This window comes from Anabrus simplex, chromosome X (assembly GCF_040414725.1).
Source record: "Anabrus simplex isolate iqAnaSimp1 chromosome X, ASM4041472v1, whole genome shotgun sequence".
Classification (NCBI taxonomy): domain Eukaryota; kingdom Metazoa; phylum Arthropoda; class Insecta; order Orthoptera; family Tettigoniidae; genus Anabrus; species Anabrus simplex.
Genome location: NC_090279.1, coordinates 5,551,961 through 5,577,764, shown reverse-complemented (window position 1 = coordinate 5,577,764; position 25,804 = coordinate 5,551,961). Strand labels below are relative to the sequence as shown.

General features: G+C 41.3%; 1 protein-coding gene and 1 long non-coding RNA gene across 2 annotated transcripts in view; both read left to right on the top strand.

The window, feature by feature from the left end:
- The window catches only part of LOC136885887 (hemolymph lipopolysaccharide-binding protein-like), a 98,963-nt gene that overhangs the window by 66,761 nt on the left and 6,398 nt on the right, over nucleotides 1-25,804 (top strand). The gene's annotated exons all lie outside the window — the stretch shown is intronic.
- Nucleotides 11,985-19,045, top strand: LOC137503389 (uncharacterized). The gene is made up of 3 exons (XR_011019114.1): nucleotides 11,985-12,111; nucleotides 14,129-14,264; nucleotides 18,855-19,045. It is a non-coding gene; the product is annotated as an uncharacterized lncRNA (long non-coding RNA).

The following is a 25,804-nucleotide window of genomic DNA, read 5'->3' as shown; positions in this document are numbered from 1 at the left end:
ACACGATATAAAAGGTTGCACGAATCATGTGCAGGTCCACGATATTTCACGATGAAGTGACAGTGGTCTCTAACCTTAATCTGTGGGGAAATAAAGGGCTGTTTACAGATGTGACATTTATCACTTTCATCATGCAAAATCATTTCTTCTAGCGTCATTTGAATGGGCACTGGTTGCGAAATAAGCGTATGAACGCGTTCCGCCAACTCCTTCAATTCATTGAAAAACCATGCCGTACAGTTTTCGCCTCGATACATCTTAAAAAAGGATAGAGATGCATCGTACGAACAAACGACTTTGTAAGCTACTGAAAACGGAGTGTGCTTTTGCACATAATCCGTGTAAGGTTCGCTCAAGTCGGGTTGGCAACATTGAAAAGGAACAGTAAAACATTCAAAATCTCCATATACCGTGAAGGGAACGTTCCTGTCGATAATCATTCTCAAACTTTATTTCTGCAATTTTCGTGGTTGGCAGAACAAGTTTTACGGCAGGATGTGTTGTACAATTATTGACATGTGTAGCTAACAAACTATCTGTCGTAAAGTACTGCAAACATCGCTCACAAATAAAAATTTTCCCATGGTGTATTGAAAGATGAGAGTTTAACAGACGGGAAAGCAGTAGTGCCTTGTGGTTTCATTGCAAACGTATAAAAGATGAAGATGATGTTGTTTGGGAGGAGAAGCGGACTAAAGTGGCACTACAATACGGTCTCCGTCAACACCGTATACAGGAAAGGAAAAATTCGGTTTTTTTCAAACGTAGATGTGTTTACTAAATCCATAGGAAAAGAAACACCTTCAAAATTTAATGTCTGTTGTAACTGGATAAACATATCCTTGTACTGAGAAGTTCTTGAATGATGACGTGTTGCTGGCAATGCGCCATAAGAAGCAATAATCATCGTTAATCTGAATATTGATGACTGCTCTTTTATTTACAATCGCTGGAGGAAGATTAATGTGTCGCCTACCTGAATTGAAAGGGTCAAATTTGCACACGTTAACTTGAAGATGTAAAACACTTTCAAGTGCCTTATTCCTCGCTCCTTCTTCAAACGTTTGAAATTTGTCTAGCAGTCTGTCAACGACGTGTTTGCGAAACCATATCGAAATATCGTCTGAACATAACAGTTTCGTCATTTTAGAAGAAATGTAAAATGTTTCATGATTTTCATGATTATCTTTGAAGAGAATAAAAGAACATGCAAGACTAGCGTTTAGTTTAAGCGCCGTATACATAGACAGCAAACACTGACTTTTTCTTCGAAAACATTATAGCAAGAGAGTAAAAATGAATTTGGATCTAGAATATTTAATGAATTTCGTATCATGCCGCTTAGAATACGCGATGAAAAACATGTATGTACAGTTTCCGAATTCATGGTCATAATTACGCACCAACAAAACTAATGACACAAGATTTAGTTCTAAAATCAGTTAGCACACTGAGTAGAAGTCGTCACAGGCACGGAAAAATCTTTCCTCCCATTTTTAAATCGCTGAAGTATGCTCAGCCGTCTGCTTAATCCGTTTGATTTTTCTACAATAAAAGCGGAATTCTATTTTTTAGATTTTTAAAAACCATGTAAACATATGAGATCGTTAAAAAAGATTAAAACATACCTTAAGGTGTGCTCGTTTCAAGACTGCGACCCTGATGAGGGACGATTAAAGACTGCGAACTGCAACTCGGATGAATGACAACAATAATTCTTGATGTACCTAGAAGAAAACAAAAAAAATATTAATGTATGTCTGAAAGATATCCTAGAAAGGTAAACTTAGCACTTGCGACGCACATAGCGATCATAGGATAGGAAAGGGCTCGAGTTTGTTACCAGGTAGCCTGTTATTACTGCCTGAGAGTAGCCCAGCACGTGCATCGCACATAGCGATCATAGGATAGGAAAGGGAACGAGCTCGTTAACAGGTAGCCTGTTGTTACTGCCTGAGAGTAGCACAGCACTTGCATCGCACATAGCGATCATAGGATAGGAAAGGGAACGAGCTTGTTAACAGGTAGCCTGTTATTACTGCCTGAGAGTAGCCCAGCACGTGCATCGCACATAGCGATCATAGGATAGGAAAGGGAACGAGTTCTTTAACAGGTAGCCTGTTGTTACTGCCTGAGAGTAGCACAGCACTTGCATCGCACATAGTAATGGAAGCGCTCGAAAGTTAGTTGGATTGTTAACAGAACTGCCTGGCACCAACCAACAGCTTTGGCTTACCTTAAGTTGAAGACTGCAAACTGAACAATGCTCACTGGAATAATGTTGAGGCAGACGATGATATTCTAAAAAAAGAAAAAAGTTGTAAAAAAATCGAAATAATAATAATAATAATAATAATAATAATAATAATAATAATAATAATAATAATAATAATAATCAAACAATTAAACTTACCTTTTTTTAGCAGATATGAATCTCGATAGTCAGCTACGTTGAAGGTGAGGGTATCCAGTATATTGCCTGTATGCACACACGATTACACACACACGGGTGGACTGCAACTGCCGTGCGTTTCACACAGACTACATCCGGTGGACTGTGACTTGTTACTATGCAGCAAACCAAGTTGCATACGTATGCAGTACAGTTGTAACAAAAGTTTATGCACTGACTTTCTTCCTCAAAGAAGCGGTCAAACAGCAGGTTCGATCTTGGCTCAGAGACCGTAAGGTAAAGGGGTATCATCTACGATATCCCCTGCCTGTAACCTCTTAGGGCCGTTGTGCTGGGCCGAGAACAACACGAGGTGCCGATATATAAGAGTTCTGTCAGTAAATTTACCGACACGGAGCTGACGTATTTGAGCACTACTAGACTGTCATGATCGAACCTGCCATGTTAACAACACAAGAAGCCGAGGTGTCAGAATGTAGGAGTTCTGCCAGTAAATCTACCGACACGAGGCTGACGTATTTGAGCACTACTAGACTGTCATGATCGAACCTGCTGTTTTCGGAGACGTCGAGGTGCCGATATATAGGAGTTCTGTCAGTAAATCTACCGACACGGAGCTGACGTATTTAAGCACGAATTTTTTCATATCTTCTTTCTTTCCTATATATGACTTTATATGTACTAAAGTACCGTATTTCAGCAAAATTAAATATGATCTACTGCGCAAATTACGCAAATAATCACGAAATATACCCCACTTGTTAAGAAAAGTGCTAAATAGTTCTGGAAAAGCTCTCCAATGAATGTTGAAGTGCTTCTGACAACTTGAATATTTTAGTTTCCTGTCTGTTGCTTGATAGGCTGCATATTCTCCACACAAAGCGACGACGACTGTGTATTCAGTTCCGCGGTCTCTAAGGCAATCAATCAAAATCGGTATATATTATCGATTACAGCAAATGGCGTTGCGGTTGTAGATACAGCAGTGCGTATTATACTCTTTGGCAGTGAGAGTTCGCTACTGGAAAATGTCCACCATTTAAGGATAAAAATGCCGAAAACTAAAGTCACAACAGGTTTTTTTTTCCCCGAGGCCCGATGAATACAGCAGTGAGGCGTTCTATGTGTTTGGTGCTGCAAGAATGATTCCAATGTGTAAGTACTGTAATGTTCGTATTAAGTCGGAACGAGAAGACAGGTGCGATAAACAGAGAATCAGAAACACGCAAAAAAGGCGAATGAAGCAAATAAGCGACAAATAATATTCGGCGATACTTTACACATCGCAAGGAAGTTCAAAAGTGATATCCAGCAGTTTGTAATAGACCAAACAAAAGCATTCATGCAAGGCAGCATTCCTATAGAGAAACTGGAAAATCCTGGCATGAGGACATGGATGATTATAAAAGGAAAGATAAATCATACTGTCTTTCTCGTAAAATACGACGGAATTAGTAGTAATAATGTTATTGTTTTTGTCCTCGGAGGCGCCGAGATGCCGAAATGCTGTCCCGTACTTGACAGGGCCGACGTATTTGAGCACCTTCAAATACCACCGGACTGAACAGCGCCTTAACCGTGTGAGCTACACATCCCTGGTCGGGCAGCACCAGCCTATCCACGAACATCTTCCAGGGCAGTGAGAGCACATCTGGTACAGACGAAGACAGTATTAGTGAAGTTTAGGAGCTTTGAGAGAAGACCACAGTGAATTTGCATCCAAGTGTTCGTCTCTAATGTGGTCACACAAAGATACTTTCTGACTGTCGCACATCTCTGCATCCTCATAACGTTGAAACCATGCTTAGTTCGAACTTTGTAGACAAGTAATGCAAAATGGAAAAATATGTAGGCTATGTAAAAATTCATATCACAGGCTAATTTAATTTCGAGGTATCAGTGGTTTATATACCAGTACTTATTTCTATGACATTTTGTATATATAGTTGTTCTATGATTCAATAACAATTTAATACATTAGAAGAGTTCACTTTAAAACCCCTAATCACAAAATCAGTCAGTTTTACCCCATACTATAAGGAAGGAATCACAAGAAGCACAGATCACTATGACAATTTATTTCTCGAAATACCGACCGAAATAGGTCAGTTTTGACACCGAAATCAACAGGTATATTTCACCAAAATATACGGCCCTTAGTCATCTACATATAAGCAGGTTGGTCTGGAGCGATCTATATATAAACGTATTAAAAAAAAGATAATTGCCGCGAATTTGTGAGGCACTTCCAGAAATCTCAGAAATTAGAAACGTTGTACCGGAGAAGCTGGCGACCCCAGGACACGTAGAAAAATAGAAAATTGTCAAAATTCCCCGAAGGGAGCACGTTGGAGGCCTTCAAATTTTGGACTCAGCGTAAGAACCCAGTCGTATAATTTATCCAAAGCGACAACCTATATGTCTTACAAAAATTTCTTGAATTTCCTAATTTTCCCCTTCCCCCAAAAAATCAAGGTCGCGGCACAATCTGCCTGACGCGCTAGGATGTTTAAATTTGGCGAAATTATAGCTTTTAGCCTGTAACCGATGGAAAAAATCCAAGATGTTAACAATTTTCACGTTTTACCCCCCAAAATATCGAAATGTGGACGCAATTTTAATGACTGTGCAGACATTCTTCTGAGCTATTTGCTGGCTAAACAATAAGTCGTATCACAAAACGGATGGCACGAACTCTGCTCAATTTGGAGTGATCTACAACTTGGACCTATGACTTTCTGTCGTATCTCTCTCCCTTATACATTAGATTTGGCTGTATTTCTGGATTGTTCGTAAATATGGTTATTTTGCTGTATATTTCACTGTTTGACACACTTGTAAGGAAGATAGAGTCATCACGATTGAAGGCCATATGTGGACCAAATTTCATGAGTCTAGCTTATACATCAGTACACAAAAAATATTGCAAAGCGTAAAAATGTACCCAAATTTCACCCCATTCAAATTTTCGGACTCAATTTAACCCATAAATGTGGGAGATAGGAGAAAATGTTATAGAACCAACCATATTGTTTCTAAATCACTGAATTCACTGCGGGTTTATACGATACCGAGACCGTGATTTTGCACTCCCCCAAAATATACACAACCAAACTTAATTGAAATCTGCTCGCCTTAGTGGAAATAAATTTCTAAACACTTTTCCTCATTGATCGATTGCCAGTCAGTTAAGTCATGTATACAACGTGGAAGAGTTAAATCACTATTTCGGTTTCAAATAAACCCCCAATCCATTCCGGGACCATGAACCTCGAAACATACCTTGGATAAGTGGATGCTAAATATGAAGTTTGGTTGACGTATCTAGAAAATTAAGGATACGAGTAACACAATGAGCATCGCGTCTAATAACGCTCAGATTCAGTCAGATTTCGTTCATAACAAGGCTGAAGAGGAAGAATGGACAATCGTGAAGAAGAAGATCAGTAGGTCAGCTTAAGAAGGAAGTTAAGGTCAAGTAAGAATCAGAGATATTCGACCTGATTGATGAACAAGAACACAAAAACTGAGGAGGGAAGAAAAGAATGCAAGCGATTAAAGAACGAAGAAGATATAAAGTGCAGGACAGCTAAGGAAGAACGAACTCAGCTCGTAACCACTTCTGGGTAAATGAGACAGGGCAGAAAGATGCGGGAACTGAATAATTGTATCAAGCAGAAGAAGAAGCTGTTGATGCTGGTGAAATGGGACACGCAGTTTTGAGGTCAGGACTGGACAGAACTCTGCGAGTTCTAAATAGGAAAAAGGCACCTGGAACTGATGACATCCTCTGCCATAGGAGAAGGTGGAGATGTATGATACAGGGGAAGTGCCATCCGATGTTATACAGAATATTGTTATACCAGGTGCTTACAAGTGTTAAAACTACCGCACCATTAGTTCAGTATCCCACGCCTGCAAAAGGTAACCAGTATTATTTACTGAAGAATGGAAAGACAAGTTGAACCTGAGTTGGCAGAACATCAGTTTGGCTTCAAAAGAGATGTAGGAACATCTGAAGCAATCCAGACTTTACTTATGATCTTACAGGACCGAATTAAGGAAGACAATCATTAGCTGATGTAGAAAAAAATCGTTAATGTTGATTGGACCAAGTTATTCGATATTCTGAAGCTGATCGCGTACGGATACCAAGAATGATTCTACGATCTGTAGAAAAAGCAGTCTGTACAGATAGGAATCGTAGGCTGTGAAAACAATAAGCAGCAGTCCAGAAAAGAGTCAGGAAAGGCTGCAGTTCGTCCCGTCTCCTTTTCAATGTCTACATAGAGCAGGCAATAAAGGAAACAGAAGGGGAATTTGGGAAATAAATCGCTATCCTAGAAGAAGAAGTAATAACTCTGAGGTTTGTCGATGATATTTTATCTGAATCTGGAGAAATTGGTGAATTGTATGGACAGAGTCTTGGAGGAGTACAAGATGTACAAAGGAATGGAGCGCAGATTAGGAAAGGAATAAGTAAGGAGCAGACTAGCGCAAGCAAGAAAGTCGTACTTCTAACAATAATATATGAATTATGGAGCATGGTATTGTACGGAAGTGAAACATGGACGATAAAGAAGGAGAATAGAAGCTTTTGAAATGTGGTGCTATAGAAGATGAGTTGGATAGATCGACTCAAGAATGAAGGGACACTGAATCGGATAGCCGAGAGAAGGACGATTTAACAAAATTTGATCAGAAGAAGAAGCAGGATGATCGGGCATATCTTAAGACTCGCAGGATTTGTTCAGTTGGTTTTTGAGGTAAATGTAGGTGGTAAAAACGGCAGCGGTAATCGAAGATTTTGCGTGGAATATTCGCTACTAAATTACACTTGCACCTCTTCCTGTCAATGTTCCATAAATCAAACTTCTCGGTCGCCCTCGTACCTACATCGTACTTTAAAGACAAAGACGCTGCTGGTTTAGGGTACAAATATTGTGAGCCGAGCTCGAGAACTCATTAACAAAGCCACAAAGTTGTAAATTTAGGAAAGAATGCCGACACCGGGTGTCCAGCTCACGGGAAGCCTATACAGTTTAAAAAGCCGCACATATTTTGCTATTGATCGAATCAAACCTAATGTTAAACTAATTATTAACTTAATATAGACTAAATATAACTTTTCTAGTCACAAAATGAAAATCTGCTCATTATTCGTAGTTTTTGTTACAGGCTCGCACAGTTAGTTTTTTACGTGGTAAACCTCCTCTCGGTTATCGGAACTTGACGGCAAAGGTTCTCAGAGGTCATCGAGTCGGCCAACGAGCTGGCTGCTTTCAGCATGCGGGACTTTCTTAACACTCAAGTCAATGAAATAAATAGCAAGCCAGAGCTAAAGATACCACTATCAGAACTCGTAAGGATGTCGCTTCTCTTGGTGAGTGTTTGTTTATTTCTCTGTAGCTGATAACAAGGGGTCAAGGGAGAAGTGATGTCAGGCTTGGATTGGAAATTTAATACTGCTACTAATAATAATAACAACCCGCCTCTTGGTCTTGATCGTTGAGGCTTTGAGGTATAAACGCTGTGACACCGCGGTTATCCGGTTCGAGTCCCGTTGCTCGAATGTTGGCCGGCAGGGTAGAGGTGTTGGCGGCATGCAATTTCTAATCACTAGATTGCGTGTCCAATGCCTGGATTAAATTGTAAACGTCTCCGCAGTGCTCATACGGAGTGAGGCCATACGACGCTGTTGCCTTTGATTCGACCGTCGGGTGGAGATGTTCCGTCATAAGCAGCCACCTTGGTGCTATTCGACACGAGTAGGCTATGTGCCAGAACCGGGTTTCAGCCTCTCCTTCCTTACTATCATATCAGGTAATTCATTTCATCTCATTAACTTCTCTGATAAGTTTGACGTCAGAGGATATCCGGTCAAAAGAAAAAGAAACCCGCCAGGACGGTTCATCTCAACTCATACACGACCTCGTAGTGAAACGGGACAAGTGTTGGACAATAATAATAATAATAATAATAATAATAATAATAATAATAATAATAATAATAATAATAATAATAATAATAATAATAATAATAATAATAATAACGGCGAATGTCCCCCGAGCAGGCCTTGTGCAGGTCTTATGAGCGATCTCCATGTCTCTGGGCATGCGGCTCCTACTTAAGAAGACATGACGAACACCCGGGCCCCGATTAACCGAATACGGTTTAAATCTCGACACGGAAGCTAATCGAACCCGGTACCCATTTTACCAAACCATTTCGCCATGGAGCTTGGTAATTTAAGGATGGAATATCTCTTTAGAATAATGGAATTTTCATAGAATTTGAGTGAGATAATTTGTGATTGATGAATGTTCAAACAAGGGAACGTGAGTGTACTGTCAGTGTAGGAGATATGTCGGAGGGGAGCAAAGACTTTCAGCAGGCACCAAGCTATACAGTTAAGTGCGGTCTCTCCACACGAGTAATAGAGGGACAATCCGTTATTAAGAGTAGATTATTCTGTGCATGTAGTAATGATCAGTTTCACGTTTATCCTCCCGTCTCTTTGGACGCTCAGTCTACCGGAATAATTAGCATCACACTGGGTAGAGTCCTAGTGCCGTATCCGTCATCGGACGTTGGCGATCTTACTTTTGCTGTTGGCTTAACCACAGTCGCAGGTTTTCCAGTCAAGACGTGCGGGGTCTCCCAGGACCCCTCTTCTCTCGATGTTCCCTTGCATATTTATTTGGAGGAGGGCGCCTCATGATATGGCCAGAGTAGGAGAGCTTCATGACCTTAGCAATCCAGAACAGTTTTACACCTCCTGTAAATACAGTAGACCCACATTTCAAACGCTCCTAATCTTTCCTCATAGTCCAGGACTCTACTCCATACACACAGCACCGCACTATCCTAAGACGAAACTGCAGCGCTCGTTGACGGCGATATTCTCAGTATCGGAGCTCCGTTGACCCACAGGGCCTTGCTCACAAATATGTATTGGGTCTTCTTTAAGTTCAGGTGTAGACAAAGGTTTTCACATGTCTCCACAACTTTCACGAAGATCTGCTGCACGTTATCAGGCTGTTTCCACAGCATTCTTTCCTCAAAGAATATGCGTATAAAGTGTCTAAGATGTCGCTTAGGTCATGCTCAGAATCTTGCAGGCAAAACACATAAATCTCTATCCCTGACAATTTCCTTGTATAGAGTTCAGTGTGGTGATGTATTACTAATCAAAATAATGTTGAAAATGTTCGTCTCCTTACTTTCAAGCCTTCCCAGCACGAAGTTTCCAACATAACACTGCTCTTTGTCGGACGCCACCCAGAGAAAATTGCGCTGTTCTCATCTGGATCTTTTCATGTTGTTCTTGAGTCAAGTAACCTGGTGAGTCCCTCGTACGCTGAATGGGTCTTGCCAGTGATTTATACGCCTCTGTCTTACATTCTTACTACAACTCCGGAATACACCCATAACCATATGAAGAGATCTGTAAAGATCACCTAGGTACTTGCAGTGATCCCCATGTGCTGCTTTCACAACATCGACGCAGTAATTAACATGCAAGAAAACACTAACATTGGCTTGCGGGATCCACTCTTAATCATAGTATAACCCGACAGCGTTCCACCTATTCTAAGGCATTGAGTTTGTTTTCTGGAAATATTGCCACCTATTCAGTTACACCTTGTCCGGTCCAAAGGCCGTCTCTTCATTGTTCTGCTCTCTCAATAGACTTTGATTAGGTCAATACCGATGCAGTCCATTTGGCCTCCTGAGTATAAAATATCTGCCATATCTTGCTTGAACCCTACCTTAGTGGAATGACTTTTCCTAAACACAAATTTCCTTCTATCAGAGCAGTTTGAAACATTGTGTGCAATGTAACAAGAAGGAATGCTTTCCTATCTTACGTGCATCACATGTCAAGCTATCTGGACTATAACTATCCCCTTTATATGTTTGTCACTTAGTCACTTGTAAACTGGGGATACTATAGAAACCCTGAGCTAATTTCGTATAGCTCCTTCATGTAAACAGTGAAGTACAGTAAATGGGGAGGTGCTCCAAGGTAAATAAGTAGTTATGCCCAATTATGACACATTTAGAGAGGTGTATGGTGGAATCCTACAGGAAAACTTGTAGGCATTGCAGGCATTTACGTTCACTGCTTCGATATTGCGGCCTCGTGAAGTGGACTATGCTGTTACCTGTGTGAAATACCTTAAACCGTCAGATATTCTAGTAGTTTGACTTCCGGGACAATATGTCCCTAGCATCGATTTTGGACTGCTCCCTGGTGTTAAAAGCACTTTATCAGCCTGGGAGAGAAGTGGTATTTTGAAGTTGGGTAACCTATCGGCAGTAAGTTATTCTTTTAATCATTCAGAAGTTATCAAAACTGTGATCAATTCAATCAGCCCATCAAATGATATAATATCAAATTGATTATTCACTCCAAATGTATGAAAGTAAATCCTTCAGGAAACATCGGCTGATAGAGTTGTCTTGTACTGATTGACTTGTGTGTGTAATAAGGGAGAGGAGACGGGGGAGCAGGTTATTAACAAGGTATGGCAGAAATGTAATTATGTGAAAATTATGCGTGTGAAACTCGGGAGGATTTAGAAATTTTAGTAAGCTTGTAACAGTTAGTGTGTCCGCATTTCCCTAAAATTCATGAAGGTCCCATCCTCTGTTGTTTGGCTCTACTAATACAGAGAGGATAACCAGGTATAACTAATTATGTGAGTAATACACCCCTTCTGCTTTAAGGGTCTGTGTAACGTACTTTACAGCCCCGACAACGGGCGTATTGTAAAATCATTGTGTACTAAAATTGGAGGTTCAAGCCCCGTTTAATGTAAAACTAGAAGCAACTGCTCCTGCCGATTCTGAGTACCTTTTTTAAACCCAAATGTAAAGTGAACTTCTTGATTCGAGACCCGACCTAGCTAATATGCTTTGGAAGCTACGGCTCCTTTTTGTGAATTATGTCTTTCCAATTTGTAAAGGCAAGCCTGCGGGTCATCAGACTGTGATAGACGCAGATATGTTGTAAAGTATCAGAGATTTCGAGCTCCTCATTCTACATTTCAACTTGTTGGTTCACGTTCAGAGAAAATACAGTCCAGCCATTGTCCCTAACTACAGTGAGTCTCTGCACAAGGCACTCGTTACTTGGACTAGTCGAGGCTGTAGTTTTCAAGGCTCCGTTATAGGAATATTGGCCACGACAGAGGAAAATGTATCAAGGGCCGTGAAATGGTAAGATCATTTAGCATGTACTTAGAACCAAGTTCATGAAGCTCTCGTCACAATAATTAACAAATACTTAGGAACATGTTAATAAATCCTGTCAGAATACTTAAAATTGTAAAGGGAAGCGGACGATTAATTTACACAGTAAAATATTGCGGGCTGTTTTATTAACTGACCATCAAAGTTTCCAAGCGGGGCTGACGATCTAAGGTAATGTGTTTGTTTGACTGAGGATGGATAGCGAAGGAAGCTGAAATCAGTATTCTGCATTGAAGTACCATATTTTCTGTCATAACCTCCTTTAGGCTGTAATTTTAGTCATGGTTAACTGTTGAACTCTGTACTTGTTCCAGGTTCTCTTGCCCCTGGTGCTAGCAGTTTCACTGGCGAGCACAGACCACTGTGCATCGTCTGTGGGCTCGAAGTTGGACCTGTCTGTGCATGGCCACAAGAACGCCAGTGGACATTGGATAATAACGGTACCGTGTATTATCAAATTCAGAGTTGTGTTTCCGTGTTGGATGGATAATATTGTATGTGATTAATACACGTAACTTAGTGCTGTGTATAATAAATATATGCATGCACCATTCAAATTTCAACCAACTTTCAAACTACAGTACAGTTTGCGGAAGTAATCTAATATGTCCTTGATATCATAGTGCACCAAACACTAACCTGCTTTGCATGTGCTAACCACTAACGGCTTAAGAAAATGGAGTAACTCATAGCAGACGTAATTACTCACGATTGTGTTGTTATTGCTGGGAAAAAATCCCGTGTTTAAAATAATATCTGCATGTTGCTAATATGCTTGCCCCAAGACAAGCAGCCAGCTAGTTCGAGAGATCGTCACAGGAGGCGCTAGAACTTAGTCCTTAACTGAATTTATATTTCACAGACATTTCACACAGTTTGTCTTTGTGACAACAGCCTATGTTAATCCCGCACTGAACTTGTTAAATAATATAACAACGGTAACACACAGGTTGTGGTTTTATGGAAAATAAGTAAAGTAGAAACTAGACCATTCCTTTAAGAAATCATTCCAGGAACATCAGTCTGGCTGGAAATATCTCGTAATGGTCCCCCCCTGATTTACGATGAAGTCTGAAAGGTTTGTCCGGCCCAGATGGAGACCCTGAGGAAAAAAAAAGAGCTCCGTGGAAGTGGAGACTGCCGCCGTCTTGGGTTTAATGAAGAAGTCGTGCCAATCGATATCTAGTGCAATATTGCCTTGAGCAGTAAGAATAAGCCCAGCCAGGTCATATCTACTGCTACACTGCCTGGAGCTGTACGAAGTAGTCCAGCCAGGTCATATCTACTGCTACACTCCCTGAAGCCGTACGCAGTAGTCCAGCCGGTCATATCTACTGCTACACTGCCTGGATCCGTACGAAGTAGTCCAGCCAGGTCATATCTACTGCTACACTGCCTGGAGCCGTACGAAGTAGTCCAGCCAGGCCATCTCTACTGCTACAATGCCTGGAGCCATAGAAAATAGTCCAGCCAGGTCATATTTACTGCTACATTACCTGGAGCCATAGGAAGTAGTCCAGCCAGGTCATATCTACTGCTACAATGCCTGGAGCCATAGGAAGTAGTCCAGCCAGGTCATATCTACTGCTACACTGCCTGGATCCGTACGAAGTAGTCCAGCCAGGTCATATCTACTGCTACACTGCCTGGAGCCGTACGAAGTAGTCCAGCCAGGCCATCTCTACTGCTACAATGCCTGGAGCCATAGGAAGTAGTCCAGCCAGGTCATATCTACTGTTACACTGCCTGGAGCCGTAAGAAGAAGTCCAGCCAGGTCATATCTACTGCTACACTGCCTGGAGCCGTAAGAAGAAGTCCAGCCAGGTCATATCTACAGCTACACTGCCTGGAAACGCATCTACGTCTACGGTACCGTATTCCCGAACCGATCCCTGAATCTCTCCGTTATATTCACTCTGATATGTGATTGTGATTTCGTCCACTCCACTTCGTTTATCTCGAAACTATAGTCACTGAAGCCGGGCTTGGAGACATCAGAAGTCTCGTTTGTTAAATTAATTTCTTTTTGGACATATTATCCCTTTTTACAGCACGAGAATGATGTCAAGAAATACCGAAATTCCGTGCTTTAAACATTCAGTTCTAAAACACACGAACAATTGTACCGAATTAAATGAAACTGGGATGTTTTAGTAATATCTAAGAATAACGAACAAACAGCATCTCTGGGAGTACGTTATAGGTTTTCCGTTAGTTACGGCTCCGATTGCCACTATAAGGTGCGGCGAAACTCCGAATAAAGCACCAGTTGTGGTTGTGTGGTGTGGTAGTTGGGCATAATGGCATCTCATGTGACGTGCGAAGAAGGAAACAGGAATGTGAGTAGGAAGGGTTGTTTCAAATGGGTGCTTCATACTCACCTTGGAATTATAGTGGATTGTGAACTGAATGTGGGCTTTAATTTTCTATGTCTTAAGAGTTCAATATTCTTTACAGGTTGATACGCGGCGATTGACATCGACGGAGAACCAATGGGAATTAGTCGTGAATGTCCACCAAGAAAGAAGATCATGTGATAGCAGTGAAGTTGAGCAGCTTGTTTCGGTGACTTCTGTACACCCACCAGTACACGGTAAGTCCAAGTGTTGTAGTTCCTGATCGTTGTCATAGAACTCTCATTCACACTCGGTGTTCCTTACCCCAAAGAAGTAGGACTGCAGTGTTTGTGGGCGGTATCTCCTCCGTGTCCAGGAGCAATCAACTAGGGAACTTGCCTGCGTCAGTCTCCTCCCTACTCGATATTGTCTACGGGACTAGGCGTTCTGAAATGCTTGAGAGGATTGGGATTACAGGGAACGAAGAGTAACACAAACTGCAGAGGTCAGCGAGCGAGGCAGGTGCGTGGTCTGCCTCTCCTTCAGTTAAATGTGTGTATAGAGCAGGCAGTATTGGATATGGAGGAACGTCATTGTTGGAGGATGTCAAGGGCAGTTGAATGTAGTAGATAAGGTCAGGTGAAGCACGTGATATAAGACTAAGAAATGTACTCATAAAGGAAGTGGACGAATTTGGGTGGCTAGGAAGTAACATAACGAATGAAAGGAGAAACTATCCGTTCATTACCGAAGAAGAATATTTGCTAAAGGAAGCCATCTTGTAAATGAAACATTCTACTCACCATAAATATACAATTCAGGCCGTCGTTTGCCGAAGTACTTGTCTGTAACGTTAGAGTCATGCTAAGTAGAGAAATAGAGTAGAGGCTTTTGAAATGTGGTGTTACAGAACAATGCTTTTGGTAATAATGGGAACTCGTGTCCTTGCCTCGAGGTGATGCAGTTCTTTCCAGCAGCACTCATAATCGAGGTGATCATATTTAACTACCTACCTGCAGTCCTGCCAACATTACATTTCTCAAAGTAGTGGGAAAACGCGTAGACCACGTGCTTTGCAAGTAATTGTGCTAACCGTAACTCTACGGAGTTTGAGGTGAGATTGGACGATCATAGCCCAAACAAAGAGCAGGTGACGGGAGGGAGATATGGGATAAGTATGAAAAAGTGTTTAGGCTGTTGACGGAGAACAGGAACAATGTACAGGGTGCGGTGGAGGAGAAGTTCTGAAAGACAGATATGCTAATAGTTTAAGGAGGAGGAAACTGAGGGCAAAGGGATAAAGTCAAGGGCAGTTATCACTAGGGCAGAACGAATAGAAATGAATAGTGTGACGACTCCCTCTGAATCACATATTAACAGACACGGTGTACATGTTCTCCGCCACCTGCCGCGCTGCTGTCGGTAAAAGGGCCAAGTACGCGCGCTTTTCGTCGGCTTACTGTGGAAGTGTGCAAACAGTATGTGGTATTTTTCAGTAGTTTTATACTTTCTCCAGTTGTATAAATGCAAAATAGCTGGCATTAACTTTTCATGAACTGAAAAGTGAAAAAGGTTATGCATTTGAGAAGTAGGACGTATACTTTGGCATATGCTTCAATTTACTACCGCATGTGAATATGCCTACAACTTGCAATGTCCCGGGTTGTAATTCGGGTTACAATAAACATTCGAATGATAAGCGTCATTTTTGTTTCACCCCCAAAAGATCCCACTCTGTTCTCAAAGTGGTCGAAGGCTATCCCACGTCAACATCTGCCTTAAAGTGATACTACCCTTAACATAATTTTTCAGTCAGATTAGAGCCGTGGCAAAAGCTGGTTGTCAAAGAGAATGCCAAAATCACAAGTACAGCTCAGGAAAAAAATTACAGCACGCTTACCTTTGATCAGCCACAATTTTTTTTTTGCTAGTTGCTTTACGTCGCACCGACACAGATAGGTCTTATAGCAACGATAGGATAGGAAAGGCCTAGGAGTTGTAAGGAAGCGGCCGTGGCCTTAATTAAGGTACGGCCCCAGAATTTGCCTGGTGTGAAAATGGGAAACCACGGAAAACCATCTTCAGGGCTGCCGACAGTGGGATTCGAACCCACTATCTCCCGGATGCAAGCTCACAGCCGCGTGCCCCTAACCGCACGGCCAACTAGCTCGGTCCACCATTATCAAGTTGGGAAGATGAACAAATTGCTCCTTTCACCAGTTCAAAAATTAATGTCATTCATAAGTTCTGTGGGCATATTGTTAAACATGCAAGCGAAGTGATAGGCTGTACAGCATGTATTGGTTCTATGCAAAACAATACAGAGGAGGACCTAACAAGTCTAGAAGAATATTTTAACGCATCTATCTTATTTGTCCATCGAGTGAATTATTATTGATGTTTTCTCATGTAGAGGAAGTTGTGAGAAATATTAGTGTACAAGAAGCATATGGGGTGAAATATTTCAAGAATGCCTGGATAGTTTACCTTCAATTACTGTTTCTTATAGACTTGGGTGCTGTACTGAACATGCTCAGGACTTGGTACCGGTACCAAAATTATTTTTTAATTATATACGATGCCGATTTTATTTCCGAACAAGAGAAGTATGGAAAGAAATGCAAGCTTGTACGACCGCAAAACATACCCGGAAAATGTCCAAGGTGTCCAGTTAACTGACGGAGTGAAGTGCTGATAAGATTCATTAATTTGAGCATGTTAATATATAATTTAACTTTAGTTATGTAGGAATTACATGTGTATGACATACCGGTACGTAACATCATGTGGGTGCCTGCAGAGTTTTAATGTGTTTATATTACGCAGCATGTATTATACACTAACAGTCGAACATGTGTCTTTTTAAGGTTATAGCTGCTAATTGCACTGAGTTTCATTTTGTGGTGAATTTATGAAATAGCTCTATACACACATACCCGTTTGACATATTCGTTAAGACACTGACGAGCCAATTTCAGAAGTAATGTCATTAAATCATAACTAAATGTAAAAGTATTTCCTACGAATTTGTCACATATTACTTTCAAAACAAGGAACACTATAATCTTAATTTGCACGAAACACAGATCACACATAAACACAGTCATCGGTCAGTAAAGAGAATGCACATTCCTGAAACATAACAATAATAAACACACGGTTTTGAATAATTTATTTAAACGATAAATTCCGAATTAAGTCACATCAGATCTCATTCAAAATCACATGTTCAGGGACAGCTGATCCCTGTTTACCTACACCAGCGCCGCGTAGGGTAGGAACATATCAAACAGCTGAAGTCGTCACACTATGTACTTCTATTCGTCCTGACTAGGGTATCCGTGAGTAACCGCTGGTAAACACAGAGGGATATAGGAGGAAATGAACTTGTTTCAGGAATGTGGGGGTAAGAGAAAAGGTACAGTAGGAGGAGGGGAAGAGGGGGTGGAACATGGTCACGAAGAGGAGGAAATGGAGGGGAAGGTGTGGTCAGCAAACATCAGGGAAGACTATTGAGACTAGTAGGGAAGCGGATATAATGAAGTAAGTGAGGTCGAGACTCTGGTCATCGAGGACTCCATAGTTAGGCTCGGGGAGAAAGTGCACAGAGGAAAGGGAACCAAGGTAGCGGAAGACAGAAGATGGGGAAAGGGTGTGGTAGTTTTCCATGTTGGTACGAACAACGTACGACATAGTGTGGGATCTGTTATGCAGTTGAATGGAGAGGAAGTTATTATCAGTGGGACTTTAAATGAAACTACGAGGTATTTATGTGGGGAGACTGGGAGTGCGTGTGTTGTTTAGAAGGGATACATGGCGGACTAGGCAGCGGAAGTGAAAGTACGGGGACATAGTGGTTATTATTAAGTAATTATCTACATTCATATTTACCAGATATTGTATAAGGAATTGTTTCATGGTTGAGAAGTGACGTAATGGATGCGAAGATTCTTCCAAAACTGGAGTGTTTTTGTAGAGATGAGATAAAATCGATAGGTGGGTGAGTATTTATACCGGCGGAAGAAGTATTTTTATGGTATTGAAAAGTTAAAGATGAGAAACATTAAGTTCTAGGTATAGGGCTCATCTCTTTGCGGTGTACAGGTACGGATGAATTGATGCAGACGCGGAATATTTCACTGGGTAATCAGCGATGCGGGAAGCGTGGCATCAGTAGGCAATTTAAATCTGGCTGTCAAACTGAGTTTCCTTCTGGAATGAATGCCATGTGTGTAGGAGATCTAAATTATATCAAGTCCGTTGCTGTATGACTCTGCTTTGAAAATACAGTAATAATATAAAGTGTAAACAGCTTATCGTTATTTGTCATCAAATCAAAATTAACCTCCTCCTTCTTAAACTCGTGATTGTGTTCAAAAGGACCTCAGTAAGGAATCTAACCTTTCTTCACTTTCATCTATGATACAACAAACCAAATACACCTTTCTGGAGCGGCATTATCATGATGAGTAGTATTTCAACTGGACAAAATAGAATCATTACAAGTAAGAGACACATGCACTATTTTAATAATCTTGGTACAGGCGATTTTTTGAACATAACCATATTCTGAAGTAGGCCTTGTCGGAGACCGTGAAATGATTCCATACGAATTTTATTTGCACAGTATGAATGGAGAGGAGGTTATTATCAGTGGGATACTTTCTAGGAGAGGATAATATAAATGAAACTAAGGGGTATTTATGTGGGGAGACTGGGAGTGAGATTTGTAGTGCGTATGTACGTATAAGTTAGGGGTATGTTTTGAAGGGATACATGGCGGACTAGGCAGCGGAAGTGATTTTTATTTATCAGAAATTGCATATTTCATGCGTATTTTTTTCCAGGTACTTCGACGTCTCAATATATGAAGCCAGTCACACCTGCAACTACTACACCAGCTACCACCACTGCAGCGACTGCTACTACTCCACCGACTACTACTATTATCACTACTCCAACTACTACTACACCACCTAGTACTACTACTACTACAGCTACTACTACTACTACTACTACTACGAAACCAAGGTCCTGTCCTCATTCAGGTGAGTGATAAACTCTCAAGAAGTTAATCAGATTATCTATGAGTGGTGTACGAGAGACGAACGTACATGTGTTTCTTGGAGATTTGGATCTAGGTTGTTCAGATAGAAAAGTAAAGCTCTTAATCGTTGTATTCCACGTTCCACAGATAAAGTACTCACCCTGCAGTTACTGTGTAGGTGCTTGCTTGGAGCAGCAGTCTGCAGAACGAGTGCACGAGTAGAGAGAATATGAGAAATGAGAGCGTCTTGGGACCCAGTGAGTGTTCCACATATCGCAGCGTACGGCACAGCGGCCCCACACGCGAGCCGATGATACTATCACGTAGAGGTTGTGGGTTCGACATCCCTCAAGGTGATTCCGTGGCTTCTCAGTTTTGCATGAGACAAATATCTGGATGTGCACATTTAGTAAGTCACCTTCCCGTTTATGGCTCTTTCCTACGGCACGCAGTCATAATATTATTATCTAAGATTGATTCACGATTTTGGGCAGGAAAGCAACTGGAAACTACTTCAATAAAACTACCAGGAATCCATACTTACATTTTGTTTCCAGGTGAATTGCAATACGTACAAAATTTAGCAACCATCCTTATCAGTCCTTGCTGAACTCCGCAGGACTCTCAGAGAAAGGTTCGTCTCCCTCCTCAAGTTATTCGGGGCGCTCTTGAGAACTGCGAACAGTACACGTTAGGATTGTAACCGTTCCTCGAATGGAGAATTCCACTTGTAGGGGTTTTTGACTGAAATAGGAAACAAAACCCGTGGGGGATCCACTGGAGAGAAAGGATGTCAGAACCACAGATTTAAAATTATCACTTAGTTTACAAAAAATGTTTTTTTCACATGAATAATTGAATAGCAAATAAGTCCAAAGCCTTACAACACCATTTGAAAACAAGTCATCTTATATGTCTGACAAAAAACAGAGGATAATATTTTTACATGAAACGTTGCCAGGTTAAGTTTAATTTAATGACTTGCAATTTGTCAAAACCTGCGCTGCATAAATTTTACATTAGGTAATTTTAGTTGGAGGCACAGCCTTCGTTATAACGAGAGAGAAAAACTGGTAAAATGCCAATAGCAGTTAATTAGAGAAAAAGTTTAACATTGATAAATACACCAAAGGCAGGAGGTAGCAAAGGGCCCTTTTGGTAGATTCGCTGACTAAATAATATTAACATTAAGAAAAACTCTGAAGGGCACCGCCTTCATCAAAATGACAGAGTAATTGGGCGAGGTGCCATAACAGTTACTTTATTGATTGCTTTTGTGATTAAACATATGTACTAAATAAACAATATTTCGAGTTAAAGTAAATACCTACTAACCCTAGGAAAGAATTATACTAGTGATATAACTTCAAAATAATAGCCGGTATATATGCGTGTTCGTTTGGCAGAGATTCTAAAACTTTGATCTTGTTTTTCTCAGAACATCATTTTCTGACTTAAGTCGTATGTGAACGATTCGATCGAAACTTGTAATTGCTACAACTTCTCTTTCATCATACTTTTCAGTGAAGATAACGTTAACGCGGATAACTGTTTATGTCTCCCTAAAGAGAATTCCTCCTTTTGAAGACCCTAAAGTCACATGCACCCTCTCACAGAACCCTGAATGGTTACACACCAGTGACGCATGTCCCGCCATGTTTCAATTTGAATTACACAAACATAAAGATGATCAATATTACGTATGAAAAGAATAATTATCAAGACATTTTTCTGAAATATTAAATCAAGAGACACGTGAATCTTGTGAATTTTTTTATATATAAAACTTGCTGAAGTTTGAATTATAGGTCATCCCTCTGTCAGTTATTCCATTCTTCCCTCGCGGTTCCCTGGGCAGGTGGAGAACATGTGGAAGCTCTTTGTAGACCTTGAGGCAGACAGTGGTCAAGCAGAAGGTCTCCATTTATCTCTTGCGCTCGGTAACTCTTATTACTTTACTTGGTACAACTGCAGATGCCTTTCCGATGAGTGGCACAATATGTGCGGGTTCAGGACGTTCCAAGACGACATGACCTGGACTTTGTTTTCTTTCACAGTATTCTCATAATTCGTCCTGAGAACGACGGTTCTTCCAAAGTGTGGATGCCGTTGATCAGTGCTGATGTTCTCAGTTTTACTGACTGTCATATGTGCTCCTGTTTTGTGTGAGTGCTCGTTTATTCTACACTAATGTATAACATGGGTCTCGCAGGCCAACACAAAACAGCTGCATTTTGTGACTAATCAAGACGTAACGAGGTAGAAATACTGATAAATGCAGTGTTGCCAACCGCTGAGATTTAACTTTTAAAATATTGCAAAATAATGTCTCGTGTAAATTAACCGAAAGTTGTACAATTGATGAAGTTAGTAATATGTCGTTCACTTTTAAGAAATCCAATGTGAACCACATTCTAGTGGTTCTATTGCTCGCAACTATTGGAAACACTGTACATAGTAGAAACTTTTCAGTTGGAGAAAAGCCCCCTCTAATGAATGATTAATGTAGATTTAGGCGGCTCCAGAGTTATTAATAGTGAGCAAATGGAGGTGGCAACAAAACAGAGGAAATGCAACTAAATTCAAGAGGAAGTCATTAATACAAAGTGCGTCTTGCGTTATGTCTTACTGCGGTTGAAGACAGTGCCGCATGTTTCGTACACATAACCGATCATCTTCAGGCAGCCATTTAGAGAAGTGGGAGAAAGCTGTTTGAGGAAAGGATACACATCCGACTCATAATTTGTTTTTATGTGTGATACCAATTTTTAGCATTACTTCTTGATAAAAGTAAAGTAATTTACGGAGATCGATGAAATTTCTCCCGAGGACAGTTAGGAAACGTAACTCTCCAGAGAAGGGGCAATCCACGCGGACAGATGTCTCTATAAAAATCCCGAATCTGAACATAAATCAACAAGAATAGGAAATAATTATATTCTATACAATGTTAAAGAAATGTCAACTGAAAGTTAAGAATGGAATGCATTGCCTTGGATTCTCTTCTTTTAAAACAAAATCTCCCAGTGGTTTTCGGCACCGCTCAATCATCACGACTTACCGCCACTTTGCCTACCAAAGCTCATTTGAGTGAAGGGCCTTAAATGATCGTGCTACTGCTGCCATAGTGCAATGTTTGAGTGGAAGTAGGAGCATGGACGTTGATATTACACGAGCTAAAGTTTACAGAAGGAAGTATGTTTAACTCTGAATCATTACAAGTGAAGGTTTTCTTATTAGGAAGCATTTATCTCAGAAAAATGAAGATCAGTTGGCATATCATGGCCTGGTTTCATGTTCGTTCCCTGTGTGTACAGCTGGATCCAGCCCAAAGCAATGCATGCTGGACTGAACTACACCCCTGTTGATATAATTGCAAACATTCTAATTCATATCATCATACAATTAGAGCAGGCATGTGTAGGAATCATTGGTTTCAAGTCACGTGGTAGCCAGTAGAATAAAACGTTATGGAAATCGTTAGGAATATCCGGCAACATAAAGAATCTAATATGCCCAATTTCCAATCCAAGTTACTCAGCTGAAAACCGGGCACTTTCAGACGCGCCACACATATTTAAGTATCCATGACCAAGTACAGGAAATACGACGGTGATGTTGTTGATTATTCATTTTTCACATCTCCGGAATACGAAGAAAGCTGGCTGTTTCCAAGACAGCTAAATCATCTCGAAAATACTCCGAACGATCCAGCTCCTGAAATGAGCTGCATACGTCAGTTTATCACGTAGATAGAAGCACTGGTCCGCCTGCTGGGCAAGATGCTTAAGGCGTCCCATTGGTCGAAACAATTTTCACCACCACAATGTTGGCCAGCCGGGTGGGAGAGGTGCTGGTAGATTGCGTACAAAAGCTTGTATTCATTACAAACCTCACCACATTGCTCATTTAGATTGAGGGCGAAGTTGAGCCTTGAGCAAATCGCTTGCTGTTTTATGACCGAAGTAGGCTGCATGTCGGCACCGCGTTTCACCCTCTCCTTTTCCGCTATCGTAATTCACGTCCTTCACTTCATCTCATTATCTCCTCTTCTCTACGCTACGGTGTCTCCTGATCATGTCATGCATCAAAGAGTAGGACAAATAATGAAGGATCGTCATTTTCACACGTAGGATGGTCTAAAATCTAAAAGTGTGTACTAACTATTTAAATGTGATGTTCTCTCTGCCCACAGGTTACCAACTGTTTGAAGGTTTCAACTGTTATAAGACGTACAGTGAAGAAAAGAGCTGGAGTGACGCCAGGGAGCAGTGCAAGAGAGACGGAGGCGATCTCATGGTATTGGAAAGTGAACGGGAGAGAAGCGAGGTGTTCCCTACAATGTACGAGAGTGTGGGGTACTGGAGCCCCTGGATGGGAGTTTACAAGCCCGAAGGTGAAGATCGTTGGGTCTCTGTGAAAGGTGAGTTCTCTCTAGCTCTCTTCTCCTCATGAATTACCGAATGTCGGACGGAAGACATTTGTCATATTAAACAACAGAAGCCGACATTTAGCTGTAGTTAGCGATGTCACTGGCTGATGACCACACCGTATTGCCTATAATCAGGAGAGGAATGAAGAAGTCCTGCCCTCAGTAGCCCAGGCGGTAGGCCGATGGCTTTCTGAGCCCAACTTGGCAACTTCGATCCTCGCTCAGTCAGGTGGTATGTCAGTCTCATGTCCGTAGATTTACTGGCACATAAAATAAACCCTGATGGATAAAATTCCGGCACGTTGGCGTCTCCCAAACCATACGGATGTAGTTACTGGAACATAAAGTGAATAATATTACTTACGTCTAAATGAAGGGAAAGAGTCGTAAAGTGAGGGTATGAGGACATTCATCTGTCGGATGGGGACGTTAATCCTTGAGCAGACCTCCCGGTGTTCTTTGACAGGAGTAGGCTATGTGCCGCATCAAGGCGTGCAGGTTAATCACGGACGTCAAGTAGAGAGTAGGACACACTGGGGTCGTGGTAGGTACATCATCATTATAGAATGTTGTGCCCTCGTTTGGTTCCACACCTCTTGCCTTTATATAATTAGAAACTGAGTCCTCATCTCCTCTACTGCTCTTACCCTCGATGGCTCCGTTATTCTCGCAGGTAACCCATCAGCCTCCATTCACCTCACGCGACCCCAACACCGGAGTACCGCTTCATCAATGGAGCTTATGCATCACTTAGCATTTATCTTCTCATTCTGGGTACCTTCCTGTCATTGTTCCCACCCGGTGTTTCTAGACTTCATTCTCGTTATTGCAATGTATATTACAACTAACGTATGGACGAGATATCCAGAGTCCTCCCAGCTTTTGTTCCCACACAGCGAATTTTTCCTGAAAACAGACCGTTTCATCCCAGAGCTCACTGCATTAATTTTGCTGCACCTTGCTTCCTGGCAGAAGTTCCAGTTTTGTATCTCCGACCTGACATTCAGTTCTCGGAACTTTCTTCCCCACTGACATGACTTTATTCTTGGTAATAAAAAAAGGCAAAGACATCTGCGTACAGGCCACGAAGGCCCTGGGAGTGGTGGAAGGTAAAGGCTTCGACTATTCGTAACCTCGGCACATGATGGGGTAGAGTTTTTACCTCTACGCCCGGCCGCCTTTGCCACCAGGAATTAACTTGGTACTCATTTTTGGTGTAGGATGAGTGAACCTCAGGGCCATATGCACCTCCCGAAGTGGAAAACTAATTTCCTAAATTTTACGACTTTCAGACGTGGATTCGAACCCACGTCCTTCCGGGCGAACCGAGTACGCCTTTACCGCCTCGGCCAGGGAGCCCCTTTATGCTTCGTAATGCCAATATTAATGTCGCACTCACTGCACCTATTTTAAGTTCCAAGAAATTAGACTGCAGGCTTTCAACTCTGTCTGCCATTAACACCAAAATGCTTACGACATTTCAGCATCCCTGGCGCTTTATACCTTCCAGTAGATAATCCTTGTAAACTATGAACAACAACATTGAAGATTGCAGCCATATCCCACCCCTGTAAGTACCTTGAATCAAGAACTCGTTCTACCATCAACTTTCAATGAGGCAGCATAAGTTAGTTTTATTGCTCCCAATAATCTAGGCTTAATCCCATATTCTCCCAGTGTGGCTGACATCCTTCCCTGAAGTACTCCCTCATATGCCTTCTCTAGATCTACGAAACATAAACAAAACTTGCTATTCATATCGTAGCACTTTTTACTTATGTGACGAATACTGAAGACCTGACCATGAAAACCCCTCTGAGGTCTGAAACCACACTGGTCTCATCCAACTCAGTATAAGACATTTATTGGTTTCTCCCTCCAAAAATACTTGTAAATACCTTGCCCGGTGCACGAAGGAATCACCATCATCAGTGTTGTTGAAGTACCTTGATGGTTCTAGCAGTCCTCTTGCTTACAAGTAGGTGCAATTACTGCTTTCGTCAAATCAGAAGGACCTTTACTAACTTTCCAGGCTCATCTTATTACTCGGTCAGCTTGGTGGTTCGCGACGTCATGATGAATATTTCCTCTTATATTCCATCCACCTGTACCATTATCTGTTCGGAAGTACTATGAGTTTACCAGATTAATCCAAAATATTATTTTTTTCCTTTTGCCCTCCGTACCCCACACACTGCCCATCCCTTTTCAACACTTGTTAAAAACATTTGATTTCCTCCTATCCCTTCCTCATTATCACCGCTTACCGAAATATCATTATTCCCTAACTCTCCCTAACTCGCCCATTTCTACTTTAT